Here is a 17,558-nt window from a genome sequence, read left to right as displayed (position 1 = left end):
TAGTAAAAATACAATCCATCAAAAAGTGAATAGTATTCTGCCCTATTAAGAAATTTAGAAAGGGATCTGACAAGCATCTCAATCAGCAGATCCAGGAAGTTGGACCATGCAATTAGAAGAGAGGAAGAAATAAAGAGGAAGGCAGGAMGGGAGAGATGTTCTTTTAGAGGGAAAAGCCTCAGTGGCTATCTGTAAGTAAAATGCAGCATCTCAAAACCTTCTCAGTCCACGGGACAGCTTTGGAACTGTCCTGCAAATATATGTTACTGCTCATGTACAGCTATGATCCTATGGATCTTTAGCTCCTCCTGTCCAGCTTCAACAAAGCCGCATTTGAGGAGAAGTGACTGAACATACATTAAAAATGAGTTGCTAGGAAAAATGAAGCATTTCTTTACTGCAGCAATATTCTTCAGTGTCAGGAAGCTCCCGGCAATGCTCAGCCTCTGGGACTATGCCTAAAGAGCTCCAGTGGAAAAAATGGTCTTTCTTTTATATGTAAGTACCAGGATGTTGTTCCCCATCCCACCCAGGCACAGAAATGACCCTAGAGATCCATCTATTTTAACCTTCAGATTTTATTACCATTAATTATATCTGGAAATGAAGCCAGGATCCCCAAGAACRCGGTAGCAGGAACAAAACACAATCATCCATCTGCCTAGCAACATGGGTTGCCATGAGTACTTCTGCCCGTGCTCCAGAGGCAGCGGGGGCTTGCCACTGAATGGTGAGCCAAGCTCAAAGGCCCCRTACTGGTAAAGAAAGCCTGCTTCCTCAAATGAAGACCTTGCATTCCATCCCCAAGACTTTTCTCTGGAGCCTAGAAACAGTCAGCCAGCAGCYTGAAATTTGGAAATGGGGGACTTCTGGAGTACTGACAAGATGTCAGTGGAATTTCTCTCGCAAGAGGCAAAAGCAATGATGTTGGGAAACATCAGTGCCATCAAAACTCCATTCTTCCCTTCTCTGTTCTTTTGAGAAAGTTCTTTGCATGTCTCAATACCATGCCAGAAAAATCCCCAATAACATACTATCAAATCACTGAATTTTCACACTTAGAAGAAAAGAAGAAAAACCTGTGAGTGGTACTGAAGACATGGAAATACTCTATAACATCCCTAACTCAGGAAATCCTTGAATCACAAACCATTTGTAGGAGGCTGAGAGACAGAGTATTTAAGATAGTAATTTGTGTAGTTCTCCACTGAGCACTTGCGTTATGCCTCATTAGAAGAAAGGATACTCAAAGACACAGGTTTTTGATATGTCCCAGAMGGTTAATTTTGCTGTTCTTAAAAAAGCAAAAGATTACTTGGTAATTATTTAATATTTAAGGGAGGCCCYCTGATAATGTTGTTATCTAGAAGATGGTTAAAAATAGAGATACATGAGGAAAAYACAAGGTTTCAGACTGGCATTTGGACAATTGTAATTGAATGGGACTGATGAACACTAGAATTATACTTATGTACCAGTAKTGTGAAGCTAACCTTTAAAAAGAGCTCTTACTTTGTTCTTTGTTATATCATAACATGCAATGTAAGGATATAAAGGCCACAGCAGAGAAAAGTAAGCCCAAAGTGCATTTTACAAAGCTGTCAACCATGACACAGAASTAGTTAGCCTTGGCATGAGAGAAGGAACTAAAGGCTATAAACCTGAATGATCATATATGGCCCTTAATCAGTGTACATGAGGCATGATATAGTACCTTTTAATACTTAGAAAAATCCTCCTAGCTCAGTCCTAGCTCAGTAGCAGAACTACTTTCTTTCCRATTATCTGTCAAGATTATTTGGGCATGAAAATGTTACTGTACTCACTAAGTAATATTTAAAACCAAAATGAACCTGAATRTAGAAATCAATTTAAGCACTTCTAATTATTCTACTTTCTTCAGAATGTATATCTTCATTTGTTTAAAAAAAAATCCTAGACCACCTGCTTGTGAAGATAACATTTGGTGAACTAATGTAACACTGTCCCTTTAAGTCTACAGTAGGATAGTAATGGAGAAAATAATCTTCCATAAAAAGTCCCATTTACATGTTCAGGATTTTAYTTTACAAGTCTGACCCTGTTATCTGCCCAGGTTAACTTCAGAATTTCAGTGGGAATCAAGTTAAGGTCTGGGGGACTGATCTTCATTCACAATTTATTCATCTCCACTAACACAAATGGCACAGGCTTAAGCCTAGTGTTATAGCATAAGCACCACCTCAATTCTCATTCATCTCAGTGGGTTTTTATTCAAAGGGTTAATTGCATGGCTAGCTTGTTTTTCCAGGTTCATGAATTTCATTTATTACTTAAATATAAGATTCAACTTTGCAGATATTAAATTAATTTCCATRTTTAAATAAAGTTAACTCTAAGTAGAGACACTGAACAGAATATGTTTTGTAGACTTACTATTGTAAAATGTAAGTTGCTTTGGAATAAAAATATACTTGGTTATTTTAAGAGGGGGAAAAAAGAAACAGAACTAAGACACAGCCCAGAAACATTTTCTCTACCTTCAGAATAAGAAAGAAATTGAACTCCTATTTGATTCTCTCATGAGGGATAGGGGATTTTGATGCACTGTGGCAAGAAGTTAGATAGCTGCATTAATGAAAATCTAATCTGTGCTCAGAGACTTTGCATGTTGGCTATAAATGTAAAATATTCAGACCACAATAGACTGTTAGACTGTCAAAAGCTGAAGTTCAGCCAATTTTACTGGGAACAGTTGACATTTTGCTGTATTCTTCATTCTTGGGAACTGAGAAAATAAGCTATCAAAACCACTCCTCCACTTGTAAATTTTGCCAGTGCAACTATTTAGATATGGCATAAATGCAGAAATAGGAAGTGTTTGTCTACTGCACTATTTAGACACAGTAATTCAAACTAAGAGCAGTAACACATACTTTGCATTGGTGAGTTTTCATGGCACTGTGCCAGGACAAGTAAAGGCATCACCTCTCTTTCTATCATCTTCTCTGCCATGACCCAAGGCACGGCCATGAAAGGATCTGAGGAGGAAACTGATTCAGTTAGAAAATACTCTTTTTTTGTGGTTGTGGCAACCAGTGATTGTGAACTGGGCAAGTGGAACAGAAGGGACAGTGTAAGAACAACTGACAGGGGCTGAGGAAACACAGACCTGCCACTGAGGAGCAGCCTGCCACTTTCGGCACAATCCTTCAAGAAGAGGCTTTTGTTCCGTCACTGGCTTGCCTTGCAGATGCCTGCTGAACTATCTTCCAGTTGTGCTCCATTCACATGGAGGCACACCAAGGAAGCAAAAGCAGGGCTTGGTAAAGGAAACATTATCATTTATTAGACTAGCTGACAGAGCTGAGGGGATTAAAAAAAAAAAAAAAAACCCACGGTGTTTTTGGACATATAATCCCTTTTTCAGCTCTGAAACAGAAATTGCATCCCTTCAACAGAGTACATCAGTCATAATTTGCAGATAAATGTAGCTTTATTATGTTACCCCATTCAGATTGTTGGAGTGAAATGGCTAGTGGGAAGCTGCAAGGTGTTTGCAAGGAAAACATGGTAAGGGCATTCGCTTTGTGGGACTGGAAGACAAGCAGCTATCACATGCAGAGCCCTAAGGAGCGGGAAAACGGCAACATGCTAAACTGATTCTAATARATACTACATATAGATGAAAATAAAGGAGACTTAGCAGGAAAAGGCACTTAAGCATCCTKATAAAGCCTTTGGTTTGGACATTCAGAGCTATATCATTTAAGAATTCATGAAACCATACAATGAACCAGGGAAACAACCTGAAAAACAACCCAGGAAATACAAATAGGCCAGAAAGTACTAATGTGTACTCTGTGAGATGAGTTCTCATTTGCTGGATAGCCACATAAATTCTTGCACAGCTCCACAGGGAGCAACAACTGCTTAAGCCATGGCTACTGATCAGTTGCTTGTCAGACACACTGACAACACACAGGTCAGTGTATAAAATTATTCAAGCATTTAAAGACTTAAAGCATAAGAAAGCTGGGATCAATGATCTGCTCACTTAAGGAAGTCATGGCTAAGATTACACAAGATAGTGAAAATATGAAAAGTAGTGAAAACTACTTAATATATACGTAAGYTTTACCTGCTAACTGAACTTTCTAAAGTGGAAATACTAGTTTAATAATCCATCTGAAACTCAGGATCTRTAAATCCTAGGTGGGTAACCTCTTCCCAGTTCTGTGTCATTAAAACCATGACTTACCCTCAGGAACAGAATGGCTATGGAATAAACCTAAAGGTGGTATCACTTACACTGCAAGACAATTATTTTTTCTAATTGCTTATTGAAGTATATAACTAGAATACAGTCTTTATCTGGTTTATATGTAATTTCATGATACATTGACCTTGCTGTATATATCAGTAATGCATTGAGAGCTAGAGTTACTGTCAGTTCAGATTAACTCAATCAGACAGAGTCCAGTTCTGGAAGCCTGAGRCCAAACCTTGCTGTGGTGGCTTGAGGCAAAACTGTCTCTTGGTGACCTTACCTTCACTACCAGCTCRCATCTCTCRCTCTGKAACAGAAGAATACGGTAACAATGGRTGTGGATGTCCTGGGATGCCTCCATCCAACTCCTTTCCCCYGCCCCCACCTTGGCTGTTGGACACAGCGTATTTAACACTTTAAATTGATAAACATAGCTGTATCCCAGACAGTGATCCCATTTTGTCACTTCTCAAACAGTGCAGCTGCTGGGACATTAAAATCTTAAACCACTGTAGATAAACTAGAGACAATCTGCCAYTGAAATTAGTAAGCTTTGGTTCTTTCTTACCAGACCTCAGCTGTGACCCTGGGTAACTATTTTAACCCCCTTTTTTCAAAAACCAACACATGCAAGTGAATCTTCGTCTGCAGCTATTCACTGGATTAAGAACCAACCTCCAAAAGCTCAGAATGCCCTACCTGAAAAGTGTTCTGTCTATTGCTTGCAGGTTGAGCATTAGTGTTGTGTATCTTTAAGACAGTATTTGTATCTCTCTCCCAATCCCCTTTGCAAGTAGTTCATCTTCTGTGTGCAGGGTGGAGCACCCACGGTGCATTGAAGGTGCAGATGGCATAAGCAAGCTCTGAGCTTTCTGAAAAGGTTCTCCTTTTCTGTCCTGTGTGTCTGTGTAAACATCCAAAGATGCTTCTGGAAGCAAACACATACTTGAAGCCTTCCCTTCAGCAGCACCACCACTTTTCCTCCCCCCACAGTGAAATACCTGCATGCTAGAAGTCAAGGTTTCACAGAGATATACAGATCCATGATTGCCATATCCCAAGGCACTAAAATGACCACTCTGTTGATCTCCAACTCTGTGTCTTAGGTTGATTTTGTGCCAATTCTGTATTCCTATTCCGTTGGCTTGTATGCCCAAAAGGCGTCTGTGCCTTTAAATGCGACCCGGAAGAAGGGGCAGGGGCGGCGCTGGCAGTTTAAACGCCGGGGCTGCCACACAGCCGTTGGCTTTTGGAGCTCAGCTCATGGGCTGTTGAGCTCAGCTCACCACTGCAGGAGGTCCTGCTCGCTGCATACAGGGGAGTTACGTTGTTGCCATTTAGCTAGGTCAGTTTTTTAGCTTGGACAAACAGCTTTCCCAGGACCGCCACCCTTTTGTCCAACTCGTGTGGTTTTTCTTCTGGAGCAATTCAGCGGCCAGCAGGGACAAGCGGTGCCACTCTGTCTCGTCCYGGACTCTGGAAGAAGCCAAGTCGGTGACAGAAAAACACTCCGAGCCCTCTGTTTCATCCACAGGGAGGACTATCATCAGTTTTTTTTTCCACGGTCACCCAGAGTGGCCGTGTGGACTCTTTTCTTTTGTTTCTTTTTCCCGGGGATGGGAGCCGCCATCTTTTTCTCTGCACCGCATGGTTGTGCAGCTGTGGGGAAGGCGGTGGCGTGTGTTCCTGAGTTTTAAATATTTAACAGTTACTTTTTATCTGTCCTGTGGGCATTGTGGCACTGTGTTTTGTTAATAAACTACTWTTTTTTCTCTTCACTTTTGCCCGAACATCTATTTCATATTGGTGGGGAAAAATTATCAATTTTTTCACTTCAGAAGAAACATTTACTCTGTAATGTTTTTCTCTGAAAACATTGTCTCAAACCAAGACACTCTGACATCAGCAAATTTARCAAGATCAGATAACAAGATGGTGCAGTAACAAGTTCTCCCTTCTAACTGATGGTCAAATACATACAGCCTTCAGAATGGTTAATGCTGGAAGGCACCACTGATGGGATYATTTGGTCCAACCTCCCTTGGTCTCCCCAGCAAGCCTGCATGGCCACAAGTCTTTTCATTAAGCAGTTTATCTTCCAAACCGTCCAAAATGGCTACCAGAAATCTGCCAGGATATTCATGAACTAATCTGGTAGCCATGGAGATACACATAATTCTTCTAATTTAAAATTTCAGAAGTCTGAGAACCTCTTGTTCTCCTAAATGACTTTAGCAGCCAGTTTTTTTACTATATTTTCAGAAGTCTGATTCCCAGAGTGACTGAAGAGCTCCTCAGTAAATACAACACAGTCCCAGAAAGGACTAAAAGAGGGGTTTAGATTTTTTGGTGGAATTACTTGGATTCYGTAGTAGAAGAAAGAAGCTGATTTTCAGAGCTCTGTTTTTATCACTTTCCAACCTATATTCATTGACATAAAATATGAATGCATAAAGTTATCAGCCTAGAGCTATTGGCTTCCCTATAGATTTGAGAAATGAGAAACACAGAACAGAATCTCTGATTTGAGACTTTGAAAGAAATAAAATACATATCTCCTTTTCTCAGTAGGAACAATCTTCATTAATATCAGAGTTAGAAAGGAGGTGGAGGTGGAGTGAGTCCATAAATTCACAGACCACACAAAGCTCCTGGCCTGGCATTTCATCTCCATAAAGTGTAGTTGGTTTAGAAGGGGCCAGTGCCATTAGCAGCAATTCAGTGSTTGGGAGGATACCTTTTGTTTCTAWGAGAACCATTACCAAGTTCTTTGTTCCATCCTCCCAACATCGTTCAATAGCCTGGCAGATTGCAGCAGATAAGAGTTRGGTTTATATTAAGCATAAAGTTTCACAGACAAATCTAGCTTTCAAGAGCCCTTTTTTGTCAACTTCGTGATCACAAATAATTGCAGAAAATTAATTACTAATATTGTCACTTGGAAATCAAGAATAAAAGTGCTAATTTCTGGAAGCTGGGGAGAGCATAYATGCAATCTACGGAGAAAAACTGAGGGAAACATGCACTGGGAAGAAAAAGATCTTGAGGTATTAGTGTTGGAAGAATTAAAATGAAACCTAAATGAGAGGATTTAAAAATAGAACAAAATTGAAGATCAGAAGTGAAAAAAACAATCAAATACTTGAAACAGAAGCATCAGGGAAAAAGGAAAAAATGAAAGTAAAATTCCATATGGATAGTCATATAGAAAAATTGTATTTGTCAGAGTGATATATAAATAACSTTTAAGTTTTGGAGTGGGAGTACCAAACAAAAACCAAAAATAAACACAAACAAAAATTGAAGAGAGTATGGTCTAGTGATCCAAAATATCAGCAGATCTAAATGTCTAATGGAAAAATCCCAGTCTTGAGGCATATACTTATACTCAATCCCAGTCCTAAGGCAGTATATATGCTTAGCTTTACCTCACACAACACCAGTGAGTTCAGCAGTAAGCACCACCAGTGTAAATCACACTTCTCCCTCTCTTACACCCCCAGTTTCAGCAGATGCAGCCACAGTAAAGGCTTGGGGAAAAAAAAAGAGAAGACAGGAATGAAATGCAATTTCCAATTCAGATAAAACATCAGACTGCTAAAAGTACTGAAAGAAAATACTTCTCCTCTATCCTTAAAAATGTGGTTCCAAAAATATTTAAAGGGCAGAAAGGGGGAAATCAATGTATTGTTACCCAGCTTTAAATCTCTTCATTTTTAAATAGAGACTTGTTAGGATTTTAAGAGATCCTGGTCCCTGCAATAAGGAACTTTATTGCTAATTGGAACACTGTTTCATAGATTTTCTTTTATTAATTCTAAGGAGTGTTCTCAAGTTTTATATTCTCTAGAATGAACAGAATCTCTGAGGTGATTCCAGAAGAAAAAAGCAATAAGTTAGTTGTCGCGTTCCAACCGTGGAGAATGCGAGGAGTTCTTTTGAAATGGATGGTCCAGAACAAAATGAAGTCAAACAAGACAAACTTTGTATCTGAGAACCATTTATTGGCCACAAAAATTGAGAAGAAGTAATTGCCCAATAAAGAGGGCTGGGAAAGACACTAAAAGAGAAAGGAAAATGGAAAAGGAATGGGGGGAGAGACAGGCAGAGGGAGAGAGCGGGCATTACCACCAGCAGCATCAGTGTGCCTTTGATGTCCACGCCACAGGGGTGAGCGCTGCTGCCGGAGGGGCGCAGCTCCGGGAGAGAAGCGGCTCCCATGGCGATGGGCTGTTGGACACACAGGGAGTGGACACTTGGACAGGTCCAGGACCCTGGACGGAGACGGAGAGAGGATCGCGGTGGCGGGCGAGATCAGAGGCAGGCAGGTGGCTCAGGCAGGACAGGCAGCGGCTGGGGCCGGTGAAGGAGCGGGGCAAGGCAGACACTCCACTCGAGGCTTTGAGGGCAGCCGGCATCCTGCCAAATGCCCAGCAGGAGGGAAGGCTGATACGTGGGCAGAAGCCAGGAAGGCCCCAAAGTCCCAGCTGAAAGTTAGTGGCAAAAAGCAGAGTAAAGACCACCTAAAGTCCAGATCCCAAAACTCATGGCCCCAAARCTTGTGGTGCAGTTATGTTTTATGGCCCCAGGCTTCTCCCAAAGTCCACCTGCTGACTAGAAACCATTGGTCCAGTCCAACTTTCCTATGCTGTCCATTRGTGGAGACCTTCCACCACCCCATTGGAGAAGCATCTATGGGGGGTGCAGTGTCTCCTGTTGAGTGCCTGTCCCATGTGAGGTGTTGCCAGGCAAGTTTTCCCAGCAACAAGGCTTCCCCCATCTCCTGGCTGCCTCCTGTAAGCCATAGGTTACTCTCCCTCCCCCTCCACATGCCTCTAACAACCATTGTTGAGGCAAMTCAAGATTAAAATGGCTCCTCACATTAGTTTAACAAACTTGACCAAAGAAGGAAAGTAAATTTCAATTTCAGCAAAAATGCTTAAAATCCAGAACACATTCTGGAAGAGCACAGTGTTTACCGCTGGTATTTATTAAACATTTTAAAATTTTGCTTTGTTCAAACTTGTTCTGGATACTATCCAAGAAAAAGCCCTGTTAGCATCCCAGCATGAGACAGCTGACAGCCCACCCTTGTGCATGTGTGCAGGCAGGTTCCTTCTGCTCCACCAGCCCTTCTCCTGCAGCCCACACAGGGTGGGCTGCTCCAGCTCCTGCACTTCACACTCTTCATTCCTGCACTCTGACTGAAAGCCACAGCCTCCYGCTAAAGCCATAGTACTCATTCCAACCAAATTCTTCCATTTCTTGTGTCAGACTGCGGACTGTTTCCAGCCCTGGCTCCAAGGTACCATTGATCTCCAGATGTTTATTCCCCAGTAGACTGGGCCCAAAGTGCTGTTGGCTGTGGGTGATGGGAGCACACCAGCCCTTGGCTCTGGCAAGGTTTCATTTAGCTGTCTTGCAAAGGGAAGGTGCAAGCTTCTTGTCCCCGGAAGGTGCAAGCTTCCCGTGAGGTCCCCCAGCACACCAGTAATAGTTTGCGTGCTGAGGAGGAGAAAGGCATGAGAGATGGAGGGGTATCTTCACGAGTTTTGCTGCTGAGTATCCAAATAGGTTTCTGTGGATGTATTACCTTTTCACAGCAAAGAAAGTGAAAAGTGACTCAGCACCCATGTTCATTCACTTCCTTCCCAGRCTGTCAGTTTGGGGGTTATCTGGGGTAGCGTTCTCCAAAGCAGCCCTCGTTCACTTGGAAGCAGACGGAGATATTCAGCTCATTTCATGTGGGTTACCACAAGCTGCGATCTGCTGCCAGTGCAGGTCAGGTTCAAGCCAGACTTTTCAAAGTTACAGTAATGTTCTGCATCATTATGATGAAGTATTTCAAGTATATGAAAGCATTTGAGATCTGTACAAATGCATGAAGCATATAGGGAAAGCTATAAATCAGCAAGTGAGAACTACAAAGGAAMAAAGGGAAATATTACCAGAAATGTTTCCTCATAATAAGGGTGCTTCAAATAAACAACAGACTTAAAACTTGCTTCTGATTTATTGYTGGTTGCAAAACCACGGCATTAGGTACAAACTCTCATCTTGTTAAGCCGAAGAACATGGACAGGGATTGCCAAAGTTAGTTACTCTGGAGTTTTTTAAAAAAAAGTCAGCTTTTGTGATGAGACCGGCTTCAGAGAAGAGAGGATAAAGGAAAAACAGCTGGGTTTAAGTATTAATTTAAGGATTGGCCATCTGAATGCTTTGCATTAATTTCCTTKAAAACTGATCAGTTATGACATTATTTTCTTGAGTAATTGCTTATTTTTCAAGTGTTTTGTGGTTGTTTTGGTTTTGGTGTAGTTTTTCACTAGCATATCTGAGACTTTCCTTTCTGGAACATACCAGTGATAAAAAAAAAATTTCTAAATATTGTGGACAATCCTCTCTGTTTTGAAGRTGCAAGATTTGTGCTTGAAGTGCATGCCTGTTTTCACTCCTTTTTAAAGATACTTTTGGTTATAAATTCTTCAAGTTTGATAGACAAGCACACTGTTGTCACACAGCAAACAGCTCTTATTTAATTTCAGAAACACTATCCTGTCTATGATAGTAGGGTTGTTAAAACAGTTTGCTGTTTCTTTCTTCTTCGGCAGGGTGACTGGGCTTACTGGTTCATTTTCTCTGCCTCTCTGCTGTTTGGGGGAGGGCGTGGGACAGCCCAGAACAGGCTATCACTGGGTCTCTGSTCTGGTTGTTGTTGCTGTCATTGTTGTTTGTTTGCCTTGTTATACATACTAGTAAAAAAATGTTATTCCTTTTCTCCATATCATTGCCTGAAAGCCCCTTAATTTCAAAGTTATCATRATTTGGAGGGAAGGGGGGCTGTATTCTCTATTCCAAAGGAGGTTCCTGCCTTCCTTGCCAGACATTGGTCTTTCAAACCAGGATGACCTCTTATTTTGCTGGTACATGAAGCAGGACAAATAAGTGTAGATGCCTTGTCTCATAGAGGAACTTCCAGGCAGTTCTAATTTCTTTTGTATGAAAATGAACTCATAAAATCCAGAACCTCATTGAGKCCCTGACCCTGTAATGAACTTAGCAGTCACGTGTGTCTGGGGATACAAGAAAAGCTGTAAGATAGAGCCCTGGATTAGAAATACTGGTAATTCAGGATGCTGCTCAAAGCAGCCTGGTGTTATTTAAAATGATAGCTTTATATTCCTGTCAGAAAATCTTAGCTGGATAGTTTAGRAGCTTGTTAACTCTTGGATTAGCTACGTTACAGCAGAAGGCCCTTAGAAAACTTTTGACCCTCCTCGTCCCTGACTTTACCGGCCATATTCCTTTAGAACAGCATGATCTCATGGGATACCTGACTGTGATTTATAATATGTGCTGGAAGGGCTGCCTGCCTTCTGGCCAAGGTGCACTCCTGGGAATATCATTAGCCTATATCCCAGGAACATGAAGGTTACATTKTAGGGCTTGTCTTCTGCTATTTATTGCCAAATAATTGTTCTCAGAGGGTTTGTAGAGGACTGAGTTTTTGATGCTTTTCTAGGAAATTACCTGGAACTGGTTGCTAGCAGTTGCTTTAGTGTGTTGCCAGAAGAGGTTCTGTTAAGTTTTTTGTATGAAATGATGCTGGTTTCCCTCAGTCTGAAAAAAAAAAAAAAAAAAAAAAAAAAAAAAAAAAAAAAAAAAAAAAAAAAAAAAAAAAAAAAAAAAAAAAAAAAAGCTGAGCAGAGTTGCTCCAACAGAGTGGGTTAAAGAGCAGTCTATGACAAAATGTCTTTCGTTCCAGATAGCATTCTACAGTGAGGTTAACTCAATTGGATAAAATGCAGTTGCCTGAAAAGAGTCAACTGACCAAACCTCTGACCTCATTTCTTTATCCTGCTTTTAAAGATGATATAGTGTACAGTCTTAAAATTAAGTTTTGCTAATGCCTGTGCTGTGATTTGCTAGTGCATGGTTAGGTTTTGTGTAGGTTTCTGAGCCCATGATGTGTGATGGCAGGTGAGTGGGCAGAAAGGATAAGGCTCCCTTTCCTTTTCTCACTTGCTGTGCGGAGGGGTTTTCCTTTTCTTTTCTGAGCTGACTTCATTTGGAGCTTAAAAGAAAACTAGCTGTATTTGGGATACTGTTTCCAATGGTAAAAGCCAAGGGATCTACAACCAAGATTGTGGGGAAAGGCAGTTTTGTAGTCTTCAACTTAATCTTTGGTGCTTTGGAGTCTGCTTAGCGGACCTCAGAATTTTATAACAGTTGCCTTGTAGGATTACCAGAGCAGTGCCTAAAAAGGGAAATATACCTGGCACCTGTCTGTCTGTCTGGGCTTCAGCTGCATGTCACAGTCAATACAGGACTGACCATCTTGAAAGCATGCTAACATGTATTGATGAATATTTTAAAACCGTTTGCTTACTCAGCTCTGCCTTAAGTCACAAATTTAAGGTATGTAGCTGGACCATGACAGTACCTTTAGTTAGCATGAAGTATTCTTAAAAGTTCTAGGGAGTCTATGTGGGTACCKTAGCATGGCCTTCCCAATCTGTAGAAGCCACTCTGTGAACTGAGGGGACAGAGGAGGTGGCCTAGGAGTTAGCAGTACTCTGGTGCCACAAAAWGTGTGTGACCACTTTTTCTTTTTGGCAAGAGCATCTTATGAAGGGAAGGAGAAAGATGCATTGAAGAAGCTTTGAGAGTAAAATTGTGATAGGCAGGTACTGTGTTTATTACAGAGAGAGTAAAGTACCAGAATAGGAGAGAAAAACAACCCAAAGTGGTGCTCATCTGGACATTAGTGCTTTGGGGTTTTTTTTAAGTCAGGTCTTTTTTTTTAAGAACAGAAAAGTCGCATTAGGAAAGAGCTGGTCTTTGGCCGCCAGTTGCGAATTTTCCTGTCACCCACTCTTTTTTCATCTAACTCTATGATTGTTTGGTTTTAGTCACTTATCTTGWCCATATGAGTCTTCATATGGGAGCATGTAGGTACACTGAATCTGATACTCAACCTTAAAACCTACTTATGATTATTTTAATAGTCCCTTAGAGAGATTAATTGATACTCCCTTGAAATGGTTCTTCCACATTGTCTTCCCACAGGAGAACTGTATTTTTGGAAGCTGATTTACAATGCTACCTCCTCTTCCACAGACTGACTGCTGTGCAGAGGGGTTTAGTCTATCTAAATTTCCAGAGTTCACAGCTCCACTCTAGTGAATGTCTTTATGTGGCAAGTCACAAAAAAAAATCTCCAGGAATTGCAGATGTCTGATTTGTGRAGCTAATTATTTTCTTATAAATTAGTTCATATATAGGACTTGAGATATGTGTAGTTCAGTATATTTCTTTATGGCTCTGAATAAAGCCAAAATGAATCCTGGTTTTAATGCTGGAGAATGCAGCCTTTTTTCCCAAGGCCAGGCTTAGAAAGTGTGAGTCTTTGAATACCCTAAACTGAGAAACTGTTTATCAGAGACTCATGGGCTTGGGTTCTGGCACTTTTTTTTTTTTGAGCAAAAGAAGTTATTCCTTGGGAATGAGGAAAGGGAGATCCTTTTTGGTATGGGGTCAGGGAGGGTAACAAACACGGGTTCAACAACATGTGGCTGTCATGGGTAACAACATRTGGCTGATACATGATGTCCTGTGTAGCTTTGCCATGCTTCCTTCTGCTTGGTAGGATTACTCAACTACTTCATCCAGCACACAGGAAAAGCAAAATAGCATTAGGATCTTAGAAAAGACTCGTGTGGTGACTGAACTGACAGCTCACCTGGAGGCCAAAGAGTGCTATGGCACAAAGTGTCGTAAGAGAAAGATGCTTCTGAGGAGAGCCAGCTAACCAAATCAGTGCCAGAAACCTGACTTCAAGCCCTTGAACCCTTACAGATCTACCTGTAATTAGACACTAACTACCCGGCAGGTCCTGAGGATGTTTTTAGACCTAACTAATCTGGTTCCTGTGCAAATAATAGGCCTTATTTTGGCCTATGACCACCTCATTTCTGAGATTAATTGAACTCCTTTGATATTAAAATATCATGGAGAGATTATAGATAGTACAAGGCAAGGTCAATCTAGTTCAGCGTCCTGACTCTGATGGTAGGCAGCAGTGTCTGAGAAAGGAGCACAGGGCAAGGGTAGTGCTATTTCTCCAAAACAAACTCCTGGCCTCCTGGCAGACAGATCCTAAGAACACAGCTATGGAAATAAAAAGATAGGGGGGCTCTTTGGACTAAAAAATCATCAGAACTGCTCCTTAATCATGCAGCCTCACTTGGGACAAATCAGCACTTTAAAAATGTCTGAAAATTTCTTATTTGGTCTAATAATGATTAATGGGTATTTGATGAGGAGACACGAAAAGGGAGAAATAAAATACTTATGATGCTGCCTGCTATCATAAAAGGCAGCAGAGTATTTTAATAATGATATTCTCTTTTAAAGTAATGGTGTATTGAATGAGGAATCTGACGGCAATACTAATTGAGGGTAGATGGATTAAGGATGTGTAGAAGAGACCAGGAACATACTGTAATGGTCAAATGTAGGGTAAAGGACCAGAGGAGCCAGAACACGACAGACAAGGCTCTAAGAGAACAGAACAAGACAAATGAGTGGCTTCTCCTGCAACACTGAAGGTATGTGGAAAGTTTCAAAGCCCAGGTGGGATTGGACTCTTGAGATTGTTCAGTCCCCTTCTGAAAGCCTGCTCTTCTTTTTGTTACCTCTTTGTCACTTCTCTTGGCAATCAGGAAGAGGAGAGAAATCCRGAAGGACTAAGGGTGAATAATGGAAAGAACATTACAAGTGAGTACAGCAACTAATTGAAATCTAAAGGAGCACAAACAAAATGAGGGAAACCAGAGTAGTTGATCTATTGAAGGGACAAGTCCCAGAGGGAGGATCCCATATTACTTTTGAGAGGGAAGACTGGTTTGGAGAAAAAAACAGTTTAGGTTAGCAAGTAACACAGTAGGAGGAAAATGCTATATGATTAATAAAAAGTGCATAGGACTGCATGTGCTATATATGGGAACATGTCACTTTTAAATGGAAAGAAAGATTTTGTTTTAATCAAAGATTTTTGTTTTAATTTTGTTTGTATTTTGAGACCAAAAAGGCAATTTTAATGGAGGAATATTTGTGGTTACCAGCAATCATGTTTTRTTTTTCATATGGCCATCATCATACAAGTCACAGCTTTGCACATTAAAGCTTAAAGTGCTTTCCCTTAAGTGCTTTCTCGTTTCAGGAGTTTGCATTACCAAACACTCTTTTTAAATATGGCTGGCATCTATCTATCTGCATGTTCTATGAGATTGCAGCATTGAAGGATTCACTCAGTATCTGAACTAAGAGAGTATACAGCAACAAGGAGAGCATACCTCCTTAACTCATTTTTCTCCTTTTCTCCTTCAAAGTGCGAATAAGGTAAAGACAAATTCTGGAAACACAGGACTCAAAGAAGAGAGGGGAGTATCTTAAGAGAGGTTTTTCCCAGGGACAAGTGTGTAATAAATATGTATTTAACTCACACATAGAAAAAACCTTTTTTTTTTTTTTGTTTAAAAAAACCTGAGGGGCAGTCATTAAGGTTACACATCTATTTTGTGTATATTTTATTTATTTAGCTTTATGATTATTTACAACTATTTATTATTTACAATTGAATCACCTGATGTCTGAAAATCAACTGGGATTTCTCACTTCGGTAATAATAGRTAACATAACTGTAGTCTGAAAACACAGTTCTGCTATACCTGTTTGGTACTGTAATTAAGTGTGCGGTTAGATAGCAAGCATTACCCTTAGTATGATGGTATGAATTAATCTTAAAAATAATAAGTTTAGCTTTTTAAGTGGTTTAATAGATAACTGTAGTAACTTTAAAAAAATGTCTCATTTTAGTAGTGCTAAATTTTGGGGGGGGGGAATGATTTTTACTTCATATACTTGTGCCTTTATATACAGGGTTGGGGGTAAGAAATCTTTCCGTGTGCCTCAAAGCTGTTAGCTGTTTTGTTTCACCATGGTAACGGGAGTATAAAGCAGTATGAGCATGTTACTGAAGTAGAGACATGACATCATTTAGGAATGGGATTACATGCGATGACTGCAGCTCTTGGGTGATTCTGAATGAGGATGTTTTCTAGCACACAGGCGCTGTCAATATGTGCAGATGTGCTAATTTAAGGCAAGGGTTAGGGATCCAAAGCTGACCTAAAAGAATCTATCAATCCATAAAGTTTGCAGTGGTGGAAAGGATTATCAGACATCAGATTGATTAAACTCTTCCAGAAGCATGACTCAACGTGTGAAGAACCCTGTGCAAAATCAAGGTTTAAACACACCRCTCCGTCTGAGGTTCAGATAATACAACCCATAAAGATTTAATGATATATTTTCTGTTTAAATTTGTTTACATACAGAAAAAAAGAACATGGGGATTGGACAAGGAAAATGACATCCAAATTAAGGCAGAATTATCTGTAAATTTCAGTCAGGTATCTTGCAATATTAACTAGTTTCATTCTGTTGCCATTTTGGCAGAACAGCGTATGTCAGGAGTCCCTCAGCAAACTAGCTAAAATAGTTCTTTCATGAACAAATGGACTGCTTAATCACACACTGACCTCTCCTTTGCTTTGATGCACTCTTACCCTTTTCTTTTGCTGACTGGTGACTGACTTACTGGACCAAGATAAAATCTATTCATTTGACCTTAAAAGTAAAGGAAAGATTCTGGGCAACCTTTTTCTCACCTGTACATATTGCGTCTTTTCCTGTTTCTATTCCAATGAGATGTTAGGTAGTACTGGGTTGAGCTAACCTTGCCGACCGAGTCGTGTTTYCTCCAAGCAGATATAGCCTGTCTGAGGAGCGAGCAGTGTGTGTATGTATGAAAGAGCCCTTTCCTTGTGCAGTTAAAACAGGGTGTCTTCCTTGCCTCCCTTCCCTTCCTCGGGGGSAGGTAAACATAATTTTTTCTGGTTCATGAAGCCACGCAGAATGCACCAACACAAGGCAACTTTGTGGCAAATACACCTTCCCTTCTGTTGCACTTCATACTGATTCTCTCGTGGTTTGACTTGCATTTCTTTCCCTRCAAGTGAAAATTAGCTTTCCTAGTCGGGTTCCCTAAGGAAGCCGACTTGTAGATCAGTGCTGCCTTTCAGCTCGTGTGAAATCCTCTCCGCTGTTTSTTTTCATGTTACTTTTGACCGAATTGGAAAAATCAAAAATTCAATCACGATACAACTTGTGAGGGTGGGGAGAGCCCCATATTAACGCCGTGCAGAGGAGGAGGCTGAGGGAAAAAGAGGGAAAACCGCTCAGT

The sequence above is a fragment of the Malurus melanocephalus genome, unplaced genomic scaffold (assembly GCF_030028575.1).
Source record: "Malurus melanocephalus ecotype Western Australia unplaced genomic scaffold, MMel_1.1 scaffold_19, whole genome shotgun sequence".
NCBI classification, from domain to species: domain Eukaryota; kingdom Metazoa; phylum Chordata; class Aves; order Passeriformes; family Maluridae; genus Malurus; species Malurus melanocephalus.
Note: the sequence above shows the minus strand (reverse complement) of the source record.